Source organism: Argentina silus, assembly GCF_951799395.1.
Source record: "Argentina silus genome assembly, chromosome: 19".
NCBI classification, from domain to species: Eukaryota; Metazoa; Chordata; class Actinopteri; order Argentiniformes; family Argentinidae; genus Argentina; species Argentina silus.
The window spans coordinates 10,638,610-10,653,836 of NC_139673.1; positions in this window are offsets into that span (position 1 = coordinate 10,638,610).

Sequence of the window (15,227 nt, forward strand, 5' to 3'; positions counted from 1 at the left end):
GGTGCTTTCGTACGTGCGTGTGGGCTTTATTTGTGCAGAATAGTTGAGTGAGAGTACGCTGTATTTGATTCTCACTGTTCCTGTTGTTTAGGTTTGCCTTCTCAGTGCTACAACTTTACGTGACTTTCTCCACGTGTTTATGTACTATCCTCATTACTTCTCTCTCTCTCTCCCCTCTCCCTCTCTTTCTCTTCCTCTTCCTCTCCATCCCTCCATCCTTCCCCTAACAGCCTCTGAGAGGCTAGTGGCCAGCCCTCAGCCATGGCTAAAGATAGACCTCCTCAGTGCCTTCATCTGTCATGCCGTGACAGCATTGTAATCAGGCCTGGAGGATCCTGGCTAGGCCGGACCAGACCAGGGGCTCGCATCGGCCTCAATCCACTGGACAGCTGCCAGTCGTGGGGGGGACTGTGAGTAAACATTTTTGGAGTCTACTTTTCCTCACAGTATCTAATGCCAGATCAGAGACCACTCGTGTATAAACTTATATAGAGCGCTGTTGAGTAATTTGTATCACAATGCAACCACACAATGAATTCTAACTTTCATTATCATTCTGTGATGTATTCTGGTCTGCCGTTGCATCATACTGGACTCCTATACTCCACAACTCACTATCTCACAATGATTCAGCATTCTTAGCTTGTGGATGTTAGTCATGATACTAATACTAGTAACAGGTTGCATTTAGGCCTAGTGCGGTTCATCTTAAAGTGCTTCAAATTGTATGAGTAACTCCCAACGTCGGACATTGTCTAGCTCCCACTTACTATGGGGTCGTTGCTAAACTGTCGTCTGATAATGAAACACAGTGTTTACCCAGGCTGGAGATTCACGGTGAGCCAATAGTGGGGTTTTCTTCCAGCTCTTAAGGCTCTGATGCACCCAGTGAATGAGTGGGATGAGATAGTGTGTAAATCAGGCTGCAGACACAAGAGGACAGGCATGGGGCTGTGTCACAATCACAAATCAAAACCACAAGACTCATCCTGGCATTTCTTTGGCAAGGTTTGATGGAAAGTTTGACCTCTCCAGGTTAGCGTCACTGAGATCAAGAGATACTGGGACCGAGGTCATAGCAGGAGGGTTGTCATGTTTGAACTGTTTGAACAGTAACTTCCTTGGTTACTGGTAATTACAGCTAGAACCTTGTGCCTGTGACGGGTCCAGAGTGATTTAAGAAACAATAAAGTGCACCTAATTTATAAAGACGCTCTCTCCTGGGGAGACAGACAGACAGACAGACACACACACACCACCCACACACATGCGTGCATACACACTTAGATACACACATTCTCAGGGTTCCAGGTCTGTAAAATCCCATCCCACATAGTGCTGACCTCTCACTCCCCGTCACCCCCCCCCCCCCGTCCTGTCAGAGACAGACTGACGCTCGTTTCGAATGCAGTTTCCTGTCGAAAAAAGAGCAGTTTTGTGGGGATGAGTCTCTGATGACTCTCTGATGCCAGTCTGTGATACCTGGACGCTGGAGGATTCCTCCCTCTCGCCAACCCTTTTACAACATTTAGATGAAATAGGAGCGTTACATTTAATGGTGTTATTTGATATTTATTTGTTCTTTCAACTATTCAAGTAGGATTCATCCTTAGAGTTGAGACTATAAAAAGTTACCTAACTCAGTGTGTGTAAGGTAACTTATTTTCTTATCGTGTGTGTGTGTGTGTGGCCAGTGTAAGGCGGGCTCTTTGAGCCATTCCCCAGTCTTGGGAGAATAAGGAGGGATTGTTCGAGCCCAGTTAAAGAGCAGGAAGATACCCCCTGCCCTCTATTTTCTCCTCTGTCCTGTCCATCCATCATGAGTCAGACTGGCCCCCTCCTCCCCCACCTCAGCCCTCCCATAACCCCCGGTCTGCCCCGGCCCCTCACCTTTCCCATGTGAACCAGCACCCTGTGTGGGGTTAAGAGCATTAGTAGGGCTGTGGTGCAGGGCTGCTGTGGCTCTGAGCTAATTCAGGCTCTCTCCCCTGGCGCTCCCCTGGTCTTTCTCTCTCTCTCTCTCTCTCTCCGAGGGGAGGAAGCGGCTCCTGCCTCTGGCTGCACGCAAACAGGCCTGGGTGTTTTTTTCCTGCTCCCTATATCACCCTGTCAAGCGCTCCCAGGCCCGCTACACTGAGAGAGTGTCCATCTGTTCACATGGGCAGAAAGAGAGGGAGGCCTTCTGGCTATTTGCACCACTCAAAGTGTGTGTGTGTGTGTGTTTTGTTTGTTTGCTTTGTTTGTTTGTATGTGTGTGTCTTTGCATGGTCTTATGCACGCACACACACACAGACGTATACACACAGTCTTAACATCAGAGTCATGAATCAAAGTCATAAGTTCAGTAGTGAGAGAAAATATATCACTGTTTTAAGACTACTCAGTACGTTTGAACATCACTGGTGTTGAGGGTAAAATAACACTGGACTCCAGGGGACCGTGAGTCAAGTCAACACCATGGGCTAGTGTACAATATTTCAAAACTACTAAAAATCCAAAACATCTTCTGGCAGTGTAGCATGTCAGGCATAATTTACTGTCTCGGTTTCGTGTGTGTGTGTGTGTGTGTGTTTTTAAGATGGCCTCCAGGGAGGGCGCTCTCGGAGTGAGGACGGCTGTTTGGCTCTGAAACACAGACCTCGGCTCCACCGACGCCTGACTGAGTGATATCTGCTGAAAAGCACACACACACACAGATTTCTTTGGGATGGCAATAAAACCCCATGTCCTCCAAACACCCAACACTGTTACTGTCGAAGTGAATGTGCCCCTAGATCGGTGATATAATCTTTGTTATACTCTGTGTGTGGGTATTGTCAAGTAGACCTCTGAGAAAGCGCTGCATACTGAGTACAGAGCAGTTTGTTCATGTTTTATGAGAATTCTTAATGCAAATATTTAAGTCCCCTGTTCCAAACACAGCTGGGACAGACTGGTCCCCGCGGTCAGAGTATGTTCCGTTCTGTAAGCCATAGATTATAGCTATAGCCTGTTGTTTTGATATTGGTTGTTGAGAGAAACATTGGGATTGACGGGGGTGATTTTGGCTTTAGCTTGGTGTGATTATTGCTGGATTATAATGATATATGCGCATGCGCACGCGTGCACACACACACACACACACACCCTTTCACCCAGCTCTCCCACGGTTGAGCGGTGGGGTGTTGCATCAAGGGGTCATCTGTAAGGGGTTGCCATCGCCAGGGGGGTCACCCTCTTTACATACTATTACCACCAGGTCACGCAGACAGGATGTTGATAACATCCTGCCAGCCTCTACCTCCTCCGCCTCTGCAGCCTCTCCCTCTCTCTCCCTGTCTCTCTCTCCCTCTTCCTTTCTCTCTCCCTCTCCCTCTCTCCCTCTCCCTCTCTCTCCCTGTCTCTCTCTCCGTCTTCCTTTCTCTCTCCCTCTCCCTCTCTCTCCCTGTCTCTCTCTCCCTCTTCCTTTCTCTCTCCCTCTCTCCCTCTCTCTCCCTCACATACTCACTACTGTATTGTTCACCAAGAGCTATTCCTAAATGTGCAAAGTGAGTTTATATTGTACAGAGTATATGTTGTATACTCTTTGTATAGTGTGTGTGTGTGTGTGTGTGGTCTTGTGCAGTTGATTTATACATACAGAGAGAGAGAGATGGGAGGCGGTAAACAGTATGTGGGGGCAGGTTGTCTAGAGTCCTGGACAGGTCTGGCTTCAGTCCACAGAGTTGGTGATAAAGTCCATCAGTCCCCTCCATCACCCAGCCTATACACCAGCTACAGTTCATAGCACACTAGCTAGTCTACTAACCAGCCAGACAACTGACTAACCGACCAGCCAGACAACTGACTGACTAACCAACCAGACAGACAACTGACTGTCCAGACAACTACCTAGCCAACCACTCGACCATCCAGACTACTATCCACAATGAACTAGCAGCATGATCTCAGGCACTTTTAAGGCATGTATTGTACGTTTTATCGTAAAAAAATTCCACATTTACGGTGGAATCAAATCTAACTGCACACTGCAGACAAAATGAAACCACCTCAATGGAAATATTTCAGTTTGATGTAAGTGTGATTTACCGTGCTATGTAACTGTGTTCCGGTGGCGGAGGGTGGGGCGGTATGGCGGTGGGGGTGGGGGGTGGAAGTCACCCTTCTCCTGACCTCTCTCTGTGCCCAGGGAAGGCCTGGGTCACACATTGTTCAGGAGGATGCAGACACCCAGGCTGATGGATGGCCGTTCAGACTCTTTCCATGGGTTCAGCTCGAGACGGGAAATCGTAATTCACCCTGTGGAGGGCTGAACACGGACCAGGCCCTCGCCGCTGCTCGCCACTCAGAGAGAGAGGGGGGGGGGGGGGGGGGGGGAGAGAGAGAGAGAGAGATCGATCATCTCTCTCCCTGTAGGCTTCATACCGAGGTCAGGTGTTGTGATGGGGGTGATGCAACGTAGTACAGTACACTCGTAAACATCCAATCACACACACTCATGAATGTCACAACGCGTCTACACTCAACTCATCAGGCGCAAATATACAGGCACCCCCCACCGCCCCATCACTCACTCACTCACACACACACACACACACACACACACTGTGTTGACACCTCACTCTGTGTGTCCCTCTCTCTTTACAGCAGGTAGAATGGAGGGAAATGTCCTCTGTAGGATTCACCCCAGTGTTTATGTAATCCCCATACCTTCAGGAGGGTCTCTCTCTTTCACAGGAAGTTGTTAGATAGTGCAGATGAGCAATATCCTGCGTGTATGTGTGTGTATGTGTGTGGGTGTGTGTGAGGTAAATGTCATGGTATCACGCGTGTTTACGTTAGCAAGCGTGACCTCTGAGGCCTGGCTTACAGAAGTCTGCTGTGTTTGTTCCTGTTTGGAACAAGGCACTCTGCTGTCTCTCACTCTTCTTCTCACTGTCTCTCTCTCTCTCTCTGTCACACACACACGTGTGTGTGTGTGTGTGTGTGTGTGTGTGTGTGTGTGCGTGCGTGCGTGCGTGTGTGTGCGCTAATTATGCTACTGTCCTCAACTGACCAGGAGAAACCACAGGATGTACTGTATGTAACCACAGACGTCGGCCATGTCCACATGCATATTATCTTTAGGCTTACATGTACACTGTTAGAAATGCATATTGACTTGCTTTCAGAGATTTCCACATGTTTTTTCAAGTCAAAATTCTTCAATCTTGTAACCTCAACATAACAGAAAACCCCTCGACACGTGAGAGTCACACACAAACCCCCCCAGGAGAATCTGGTTTAGCTTGTCCACAACCACAAAACCTGAAGACCATCCTTTCACAACCTGAAAATTGGAGGGAACTCTCACACTCCGAACCTAAAAATACAACCAGAACAATAACTTTCACTACTTCACTCTCACCAGAAGCAGCAGAAAGAGGAATAAGGCATAAGCCCTGTTGAAGACCAAAAGAACAAAAAAACAAAACAGGGTGGCCCCCTCGTCCCCCGTCCCCCCGATGCGAGACTATTGAGCTTCTACTGAGATTGTGTGTTCGCTAAACTCTACAATGATTTGTCTTTTCTGACCATTTCTATAATCCTATGGTGAAGACCAGAACCTGAGGCTCCATTGCAAAACACCTATCTAGTGCCCACTTATGGTTAAACTTCACACTACAGTTTAGAGTAGATATGATTCTATTGCTGGTCACAGGCTTTTTTCTGCTTTGCTGACTACACACACAACACACAGCAAGGCTGACCGCAGTGCCCTGCTTTGACATTGGCATGAAAAAGTGCAAACAAGCAATGATGTTTTTATGAGGTTTGTGGAGTCCATATACACTCTAACCCTCTTATACCCCATTAGATAATGACATCATAGGTCACTGCTGCTGGCTAATGGGACCGATGACCAAGACAAATGATGCCCAGGGAAGAGGCAGGCATTCCTTTATATCCATTTCTCTCTCTCCCTCTCTCCTTCTCTCTCTGCCTCTCCCCCTCTCTCTCTCTCTCTCTGCCAAGTCTTCAATTAGGCCCAGTGAGTAATTAAGTGTTGTTGATGAGTGAGAGAGCAACGTTGGTCTGAATGTGGAAACTCTGGGGAATGTGGTGCTGTGTTTCCCCTGTCGTGTCCAGGGTGACCTCGTCTGGGACATGGTTTCTAAACACAACCCAACCCCCCCCCCCACTCCATATACCCCCCCCCCCATCACACACACACACACACACACACACACACCCGTAGCCCCTACTCACTCTCGCCTTATCGCCCTAATTTGTCCTGTTTGTGTTTCCTGTGTGATAAGTGTAATTGTAGGAATAACAGTGTGATTGACAGGGGAGTGGACAGTACAGTAGGGAATGCCCGGCCACACACCACATTACTGAGCTTTACTCTGTTCCCTTGTAGGGCAAGACTGAAACACTGAGTTTTGGTAAAGTTTTGATGGTTTTGGTAGAGTTGTGACAGTTTTGGTACAGTTTTGATAGACCAGTGTCTCTTCTTGCCTAATTTAAAATAAAGCCTGTGGCTGGTGGTTACTAAGACAGCAATGCAATGGAGTAAACTGAGTTGGTGGCGTTTTTTTCATTAGTCTTTATTATTCATTTATTACTACACTGTGCCATGTGATGAATTCTTCAACAAATGAGTCTGTTGCTGTTGCATTAGTCACAAGTGTTTACTATTGAGAGGAGGCTGTCCATGCACTCTACGACTCTTAAGTCTGTCTGTAATGTAGCAGAGAAATAGCAAATAAACAATTTTGGTTAACAGATACCATCTGTTTGTTCTGAAGGAATCACTTTGGAAAATGGGGGAATGGAATGGATTGTGTAGTTTGCCTGAGGAGCAAAGATAATATAGCCGAAGATGATGTCTTGACCTACCTACGAAACATTTATACCATTTTTTTTACACAATCCTGTTTCAGCGAACAATCTTGCAAATCATTGTTTTGTTTTTTGTTAGAATTTAAACAATTACTCATCATAATACATAATTACGTACAGTCATAATACATCATTGAAATTCAAATTAAGTTTAGAAAGTCCCTTGATTTGATCCATTATTCATAGGTTATGTAGGCAGTCACAGTATAGTAATCTTCCAGACTTAAAAACAAGAACAATTCACTATGAAACTTGAAACATGGAAGTAAAAAACAGTTACATATTAAGAAAATCCCTCAGTATTTCATCATAGGTAGTTTACCATGGGTAGTTTGACAGTTCAATCATAAAATGCATTGTTTGTCAAAAGATTTGTCTCAAATGTATTAATATAATTTTTAGAACTGTATTTCAATATTTGGAGTAATGAGGCATTTCACATTAGAGACACTAGAGGGCAATATGGCGTCATGAACCTTCATGGTTAACTCACAGGACAGTCTCACTGTTCTCGCAAGAGTGAGGTAGATGAGGTTGGCAGCCATTAGCCTAGGTGTCATTGGCCTAATACCTGGGTAAAGAAATAGCATCTTTGTCTCATTCACTTGATTTTCTCTTTCACCAGTTTACCTCACAGTTTGTTAGTTTCATATCTTTAAAAAAAAAAATGCCCCATAACATGAACCTTGGTTTCCCAATGGTTACATAATCAGGCATTTTCCATGCTCAGGTTTTGTTTAGACTCTGCTCACTCTCATGGTTAGCTGACCGCAGGGGATGAGCTTCAATGATCCTGTAGAGTTGCGATTCATATTAGACTAGCCTACATGCAAATGAGCTGTCAGAAATACACCGGGTCCCTTCACCTGGCTACTGTTTTTAGACATGCAAATCAACAAATTGTTGGGCTGACTGAGACGGCATGTTTACTTGTGGCTTACTTTGTGGTGTTTAATTTTGGATACAACATTGATAATTGTCATGCTTGTGGCTGTGTCATTGTTTTTGTTTAAAACCCCTCCATTTTGTTTTTTAAATAGGTTTGATTTGAGACTCCAATAGAAACTCATTCTTATCGTAAAACATACCTTAATTTTGTAGAACTGTTTTACGTCAGGAATTAGATATAGTCACTGAAAACGGTCTCTCAGAATTTTCATTTACATGCACCAAAACGAGTAATTTAGTACAGATGAGATTTGAGCTCCTTTTGTAATTCAAAAAATCTTACTGTATATGCCTTTTTATCCCAATAATATGTTACAAACAAGAGCTTAATTATTTCTAACATATTCAGACAATGAGAAATGCAAATGTATAACATCTGAGCAACGTGTCATGCCATGAGCAGGTCATGTTCTGGTCCAGATTGTACCCAGAAAGGGAAGTGTGTTCTCTGTACGGTCGTGTGGTCCACAGACAGCCTTGGAGAGGTTGGACTGTACGCTCCTTCAGCTGCATGTCCTCAAACTGTTTTAGACTGTCTTTTAATATCCATCCCAGCACCTGTGGCCTGGGTGGTTTTTCCTCAGTAAGAGGTTGTGTAATCAGGGTAACATGTCTGGGGTTTGGCTAAGCTGTTGGAAATGTGGTGGTTTCACCTCTGAGATGTTGAACGATTCCATTAAACGGTCATGTTAACAATAGAGGTGACAGTTGAAGAGGTTCATAACGTATTGTAAATATGATGAATAATCAACATATTTAAAGGGTATTAAATCTGGGATTGGTGCATATATTTTTGGACTTTTAAATTAATGATATAGCCATTGTGTCTTGAAGAATATTGCCTTTGAGTCTTACCCCCATTAGAACCCAAAACGTAAACTTATTTTACTCCGTCATTTGTAAACAATGTTATTGTAAACAAACATTGCAGAGCTTCAAAACATAGTTTTAACCATCATTTTGATGTCATGGATGGTCAGTCCCTGCATCCATAGCTCCATCTATGAATTTGAGAGTGGTGACATTTTTCCAGCCCCATCCCTCAGCTGTTTGCCAAAAAAAGTGGCGGGGAGACCGCTTTTTTAGTTTGAATCCCAGATTGCCCCTTTTACCAGTACATGCACTACAAGGTAAATCCTCTGCCATGTGTTAGTTTCATCACTGTGATAGAGGAGATATCTTCATGAATGTTACGCTGAGTATTGTTGTGCTTTCATAGATGTTGGCCTTGATGTTACCATCAGTGAGTCAAGGACCTTACAGGACAACATACTACATCTACAGTACTTTCCACCCTAGTCTATGCATGTCATCAGCAGCCTCTTCTCATCCCAGGTGCTTTTCTCTCCCCTCATGACTGTTCATGTGACCCTGTGACTGTCACCTGTCTGAGTGCCAGCCCACCACATCCTGCTCCCCCACCTACACACACACACACACACACACTCCAGTGAGCACTGTGCGGGGGTTGCATCGGAGCGCCAGGTTGGAGCAGAAAACCCCCTTTTTGTGTCCCTTTTAATACTGCCCTCTCCCCTGGGGACTAGCACCCCACCCTACCCTACCACACACGCACGTACACACACACATGCATGCATGCACGCACGCACGCACGCACGCACGCACGCACACACGCACACACACACACACACTCACACGCGCGCGCCCTGTAGGTGTAAGTTTTGTTTCACTGAACATGAAACAGAAGACCCACAGGCCATCTCAGGTTCAACACCACTCATCATGATACATAGTGTACATACATTTGAAGGTTATTCCTGCCTCTATTACAGGGGCAACACAACACATCTTTTCTATTGTCTTCACTCAGTTGATGATTTCTTTTGGTGTTGTGTACAGCTATTTATTGTGTAGTTTGTGAATTGTTCTACTACTCACAAATTCAACATTTCGTTTTATCATTACAGCAATCATTACAATTAAATCCCAATCATACTTATTTATGTCAAATTAACAAAAGATGTAATATGATAGAATACCTTAGAGAAACTTTGAATTTATGAGGAAAACCTTACACTTTACATTAAGCTACCCTTAAATGTATGTAACCAGCAGTAGCTGTGGTAACTACTGTGTAACTGCCATGTAATTACAGTCTAGTGGTAACAGTTATTGCACAAGGGGAATGCACTGGGATATTTTGGCACTCTTGACCATTTTTCACATGTTGAAGTTATACTGTTATTTATTGCCAAAGAGAGAGAGAGTTTTGACATTGATCGAACAGACTCTGGCCAATCCTATAACCACCTGCGTAATAACTGATACCGCTAGACTGGAATTACACAGTAGTTACTATGTAAGTACAATGTTGATACCACAGTTATTACTAGGTTGTTACATACATTTAAGGGCAACTTAATGTAAAGTGTTCCCAAATACTATATTCCCTGTTTTTAAATTCAACCAACCATCCACGTTGATGCAACTTGGATAACAGAACATGAGTGTGTTGATGCATCTTTTGCCCACGGGTATGATGTCTGTTCCTCTTTGCTTTTAGAGAAGTCGCATGCTCATGTTGGATCATCTCCTTCCACACGCTCTTCCTGTCCAGGGCCAGATTAGGAGGTCAGGGATCACTCCGGCCAGCGACAGCAGCTTCCCCAAGACTGATGCAACCCTTACATCTTACGTTACCCTCTGTGTTGCATCTACACACTTCATACATAACCCAGCGTTGGCTGTGTGCACTTTACTCACTGTGACCTCTATGCGCCTTGCAAGGTCTACACTTGTGGCTCTTTTGAGCACATCCTTGAGCCTGCTTTGGTTGTTAATCCCACTAACAGGGTGTTTAGTGATGAAGCCTCCCAGAGGGAAACAGTGGTGGGGTTTGGGTCAGAACTGAACTGATACTCGATAGAGGAAATGACCCTGGACTGTGTGTGTGTGTGTGTGTATGTGTGTATGTGTGTGTGTGTGCATGTGTGTGTGGTAAGGTGTCAGGATGTGGGTTCCCTGTCCACCTGTCTGTCTATGTATTCTCACTGCTCTCCCAGTTCCTCTCTGGTCGCCTATTCTCATCTCACACACACACCGATGTCAAAGCCCGCACCTCCCCAGAGACACTCAATCCCTCCACACACACACACACTCTGATTGCATAACAAGGCCCCACTGCTTGGTAAATCACAACTGTGCGTTTGCTCTACGCCTCAACTCTCACTTCGGTCATTCATGAACTGTTTGCACCCTTCCCATCCTAGCTCTCCGTTACACGTGGCTCCACCTTTCCCCGTGGTTTTCTGAGGACACTGGAGAATGTGGGACAAACATTCAGGTGGGGGAGCTTCCTTACTGAACCATGAAACCAGGAATAAAGGTTTTAATAGGTCAGGTAGAGAGGGATTATACACAGACTTGTACTATAACTACCTGCGACAGAATGTGCTTCTGTATTGCTTTTGCTTTGAACCACATTCACTTGTGATCACTGGCATACTGTCTCAAAAGTTAGATTAGAAAAATCGCAACTTTATTTGTGTACCACATTTCCTACACGGAGGAAATACAATGACCTTCACAGGAAAATGTTTTATAAAAAGAGAAAGAGAATATAAAAAGACAACAAGACAAAACATACGAGGATAAAGATATTAACAGACATGGGAGTTGAAACAGGACAAGCAGAGAAGGATTGTAGGACTGTGAAGACATGGTAGATGATAAAAGGTCACAGTGCCTTTAGGAAGTATTCAGACCCCTTCACCTTTACCACATTTTGTTGTGTTATAGACTCAATTTAAAATGGATTAAATTAAAAGATTTTGCCATCAATCCACACACAATACCCCAGAATGACAAAGCGAAAACAGGTTTTTAGAAATTTCAGTCAATTTATTCAAAATGAAATACAGAAATACCTCATGTACATAAGTATTCAGAGCCTCTGCGATGACACTGTTAAAAGAAGCTAAATGCAAAAATGTCATCAACAAATCACTCTAAGTTGAATTGAGTCCGTCTTAATACTTTCTGAAGGCACTGTATGTAATACAGAATGATGAGCTAAAAGAACTGAGTCAAAGTGAGTCAAGAAATGTCCTGAGATTTTACCGGCTTCACCTATGAATCATGTTGTGAATGCATCTGCTGCACAATACTGTATTCTCTTCAGGACAGTAATGTCACACATTTCTGTGACAATACTGACACAGTGATGACGTGTGTGGCAGGTTGATGACCTTTGTTTTTAGCCGTCACCGGTCATGTGACCAGCAAGCATGGAACCTTAAAGAGTGGCTTTGTATTTATTGTATTTCTGTGGAAAGGGTGAACTGATGCAAAGAAAGATGAGGGGATTCACAGAGAGCAACAACACGGTGGGGCGGCGGAGGAGAGGAGGGGGGGGGGGGGGGGTGGCCGGCGTCGGCGTCGTTGTCGCTGCTGAGTCTGCAGCCTAGGCCAGAGACATCTTGACATTTTCAGAGAAACCCTGACGCAACACAAACGCATCCGACCACTAAAACCGAAAGGGGAAAAAAACCTATGAATTTATAAGGAAAACCTTTTTCGAAAAGTTATTCCTCTTTTTTTCTTTTCTTTTCTTTTTCAGGAGCGACTGTGATTCTGGTGAATGGGGGGGAGGGGGGTGCAGTCAAAAGCCTGGTGTGTTCTGTACCTGTGTATAGATGAGATGCTAGTGTCTGCTGAATGGATCGGTGTCTGTGACCACCACGTCTGGTGCTGAACACGTGTGTGTGTGTGTTTTTTAGGATTGCTTGTTGTGGGTAGCCTCAGACGCCGCAGGGCAGTGTTGCGACATGAACGCGACCACAGCAGACGCTGTGACTGTTAGCAGAAAAAACAGGGTTCACGTGCACAACCCCCCCCGCCGCCCCACCCCAACGTTCCTCATCTTAACCAACCCATCCCTATACAATAACAAACATATTGCTTATATGTGTAAGCTATCAGTCACCTAAGGTTCAAATATCTGCTAAATGACCATGTCATACTATGATCATCTGTTCATCAGAGGGCTTGAGATGCAGAGGAGGGCTATTAGACATGTCCTAGACAGATCTTATTTGGGGGGGGTGGGGGGGGGTAGACTTGGTTTCCTGTGACAGTTTCTGAAAGCTTGCAATAAGTTCCTGTTCTGAGAAATCATGTTGAAGGGTCCTGAGATACACACACACACACACACACACACACACACACACACACACACCGCCGAGCTGTGTCCTGCAAGACCTATATACATTCACCGGCCACTTTATTAGGTACACCTTGCTAGTACCGGGTTGGACCCCCTTTTGCCTTCAGAACTGCCTTAATTCTTTGTGGCATAGATTCAACAAGGTGCTGGAAACATTCCTCAGAGATTTTGGTCCATATTGACACGATAGCATTACGCAGTTGCTGCAAATTTGTCAGCTGCACATCCATGATGCGAATCTCCCGTTCCATCACATCCCAAAGGTGCTCTCTTGGATTGAGATCTGGTGACTGTGGAGGCCATTGAAGTACAGTGAACTCATTGTCATGTTCAAGAAACCAGTTTGAGATGATGTGAGCTTTGTGACATGGCGCGTTATCCTGCTGGAAGTAGCCATCAGAAGATGGGTACACTGTGGTCATAAAGGGATGGACATGGTCAGCAACAATACTCAGGTAGGCTGTGGCGTTTAAACGATGCTCACTTGGTACTCAGGGGCCCAAAATGTGCCAAGAACATATCCCCCACACCATTACACCACCACCACCAGCCTGAACCATTGATACAAGGCAGGATGGATCCATGCTTTCATGTTGTTTACGCCAAATTCTGACCCTACCATCTGAATGTCACAGCAGAAATCGAGACTCATCAAACCAGGCAACATTTTTCCAATCTTCTATTGTCCAATTTTGGTGAGCCCGTGTGAATTGTAGCCTCAGTTTCCTGTTCTTAGCTGACAGGAGTGGCACCTGGTGTGGTCTTCTGCTGCTGTAGCCCATCTGCTTCAAGGTTCGACGTGTTGTGTGTTCAGAGATGGTCTTCTGCATACCTTGGTTGTAACGAGTGGTTATTTGAGTTACTGTTGCCTTTCTATCATCTCGAACCATTCTCCTCTGACCTCTGGCATCAACAAGGCATTTTCGCCCAGAGAACTGCCGCTCACTGGATATTTTCTCTTTTTCGGACCATTCTCTGTAAACCCTAGAGACGGTTGTGCGTGAAAATCCCAGTAGATCAGCAGTTTCTGAAATACTCAGACCAGCCTGTCTGGCACCAACAACCATGCCACGTTCAAAGTTACTTAAATCACCTTTCTTCCCCATTCTGATGCTCGGTTTGAACTTCAGCAGGTCGTCTTGACCATGTCTACATGCCTAAATGTATTGAGTTGCTGCCATGTGATTGGCTGATTAGATATTTGCGTTAACGAGCAATTGAACAGGTGTACCTAATAAAGTGGCCGGTGAGTGTATAATATCAGAGTACAATTGATCACACATTACAATATTTTTAATACAAGGTCACTGTACTCGTAGAAATGTGACTCATCTCTGGGATTGAAGTTAGATGTAAGTCATCTTGTGATTGTAAGTGAAATTCATCTTGTTTTGGTTGGTTGCCATAGAATCCCCCCAGCCCCCTGCCAATTCAGCCACCTTAAGGTCATGCATGTCTAGAGAAATATGCTGCGAATGCTGTTTGTGTAGTGTGTGTGTGTGTGTGTTAGCTGTTAGCAATGTTTTGTTGCTGAATCACAAAGAAATAACCACACAATGGCCTGATAACTCAAATACCCGCAGGCATAGTAAGGGGAACTGAGAGTAATGTTTGTGTATATGTATGTCTGTGTGCATGCGTGTGTGGATGTGCATTCATCACTTGTCGTAGTCATTGCAGCATGTCAGACGGTACCACATCACTTCAGACGGTACCACATCACTTCAGACGGTACCACATCACTTCAGGGCAGATCCAACAGCTATTAGAGAGGAAACATATTGAGTGTTAGTGAGAAAAGCCTCTTCCCTTTAGGAGAAGTTGTGAATGCTCTTGTACAGTGTGTGAGACGATGTCACCACTGAGTGGGAAGAAGAGGGGTAACCCTTTGTGAGCTGCCACACAGGGACCAGTCAGAGTTGACAAAGACCTCTCTCTCTCTCTCCTCTTCCTCTTGAGGCCCCTACTCTCTTTCTCCTTTCTCTTCTTTCTCCACCGGTCTCGTCTTACTCATAGGGGATATCCTAGAGTGTGTGTGTGTCCCCCACACACACACACATACGCACACCCCTCTTGAATTATTGTTTCTTTTTGACGATCATAACAAAGGGTTTATTCTCACTAAGCCACTCACAGTCATTCTGATCTCTTCACCTATAAGTTCCTCATACTCGATTGTCATGATGAGTGATACTGCCTTGGAATAGAGGGGTAACGGAGGTTGGAGTTC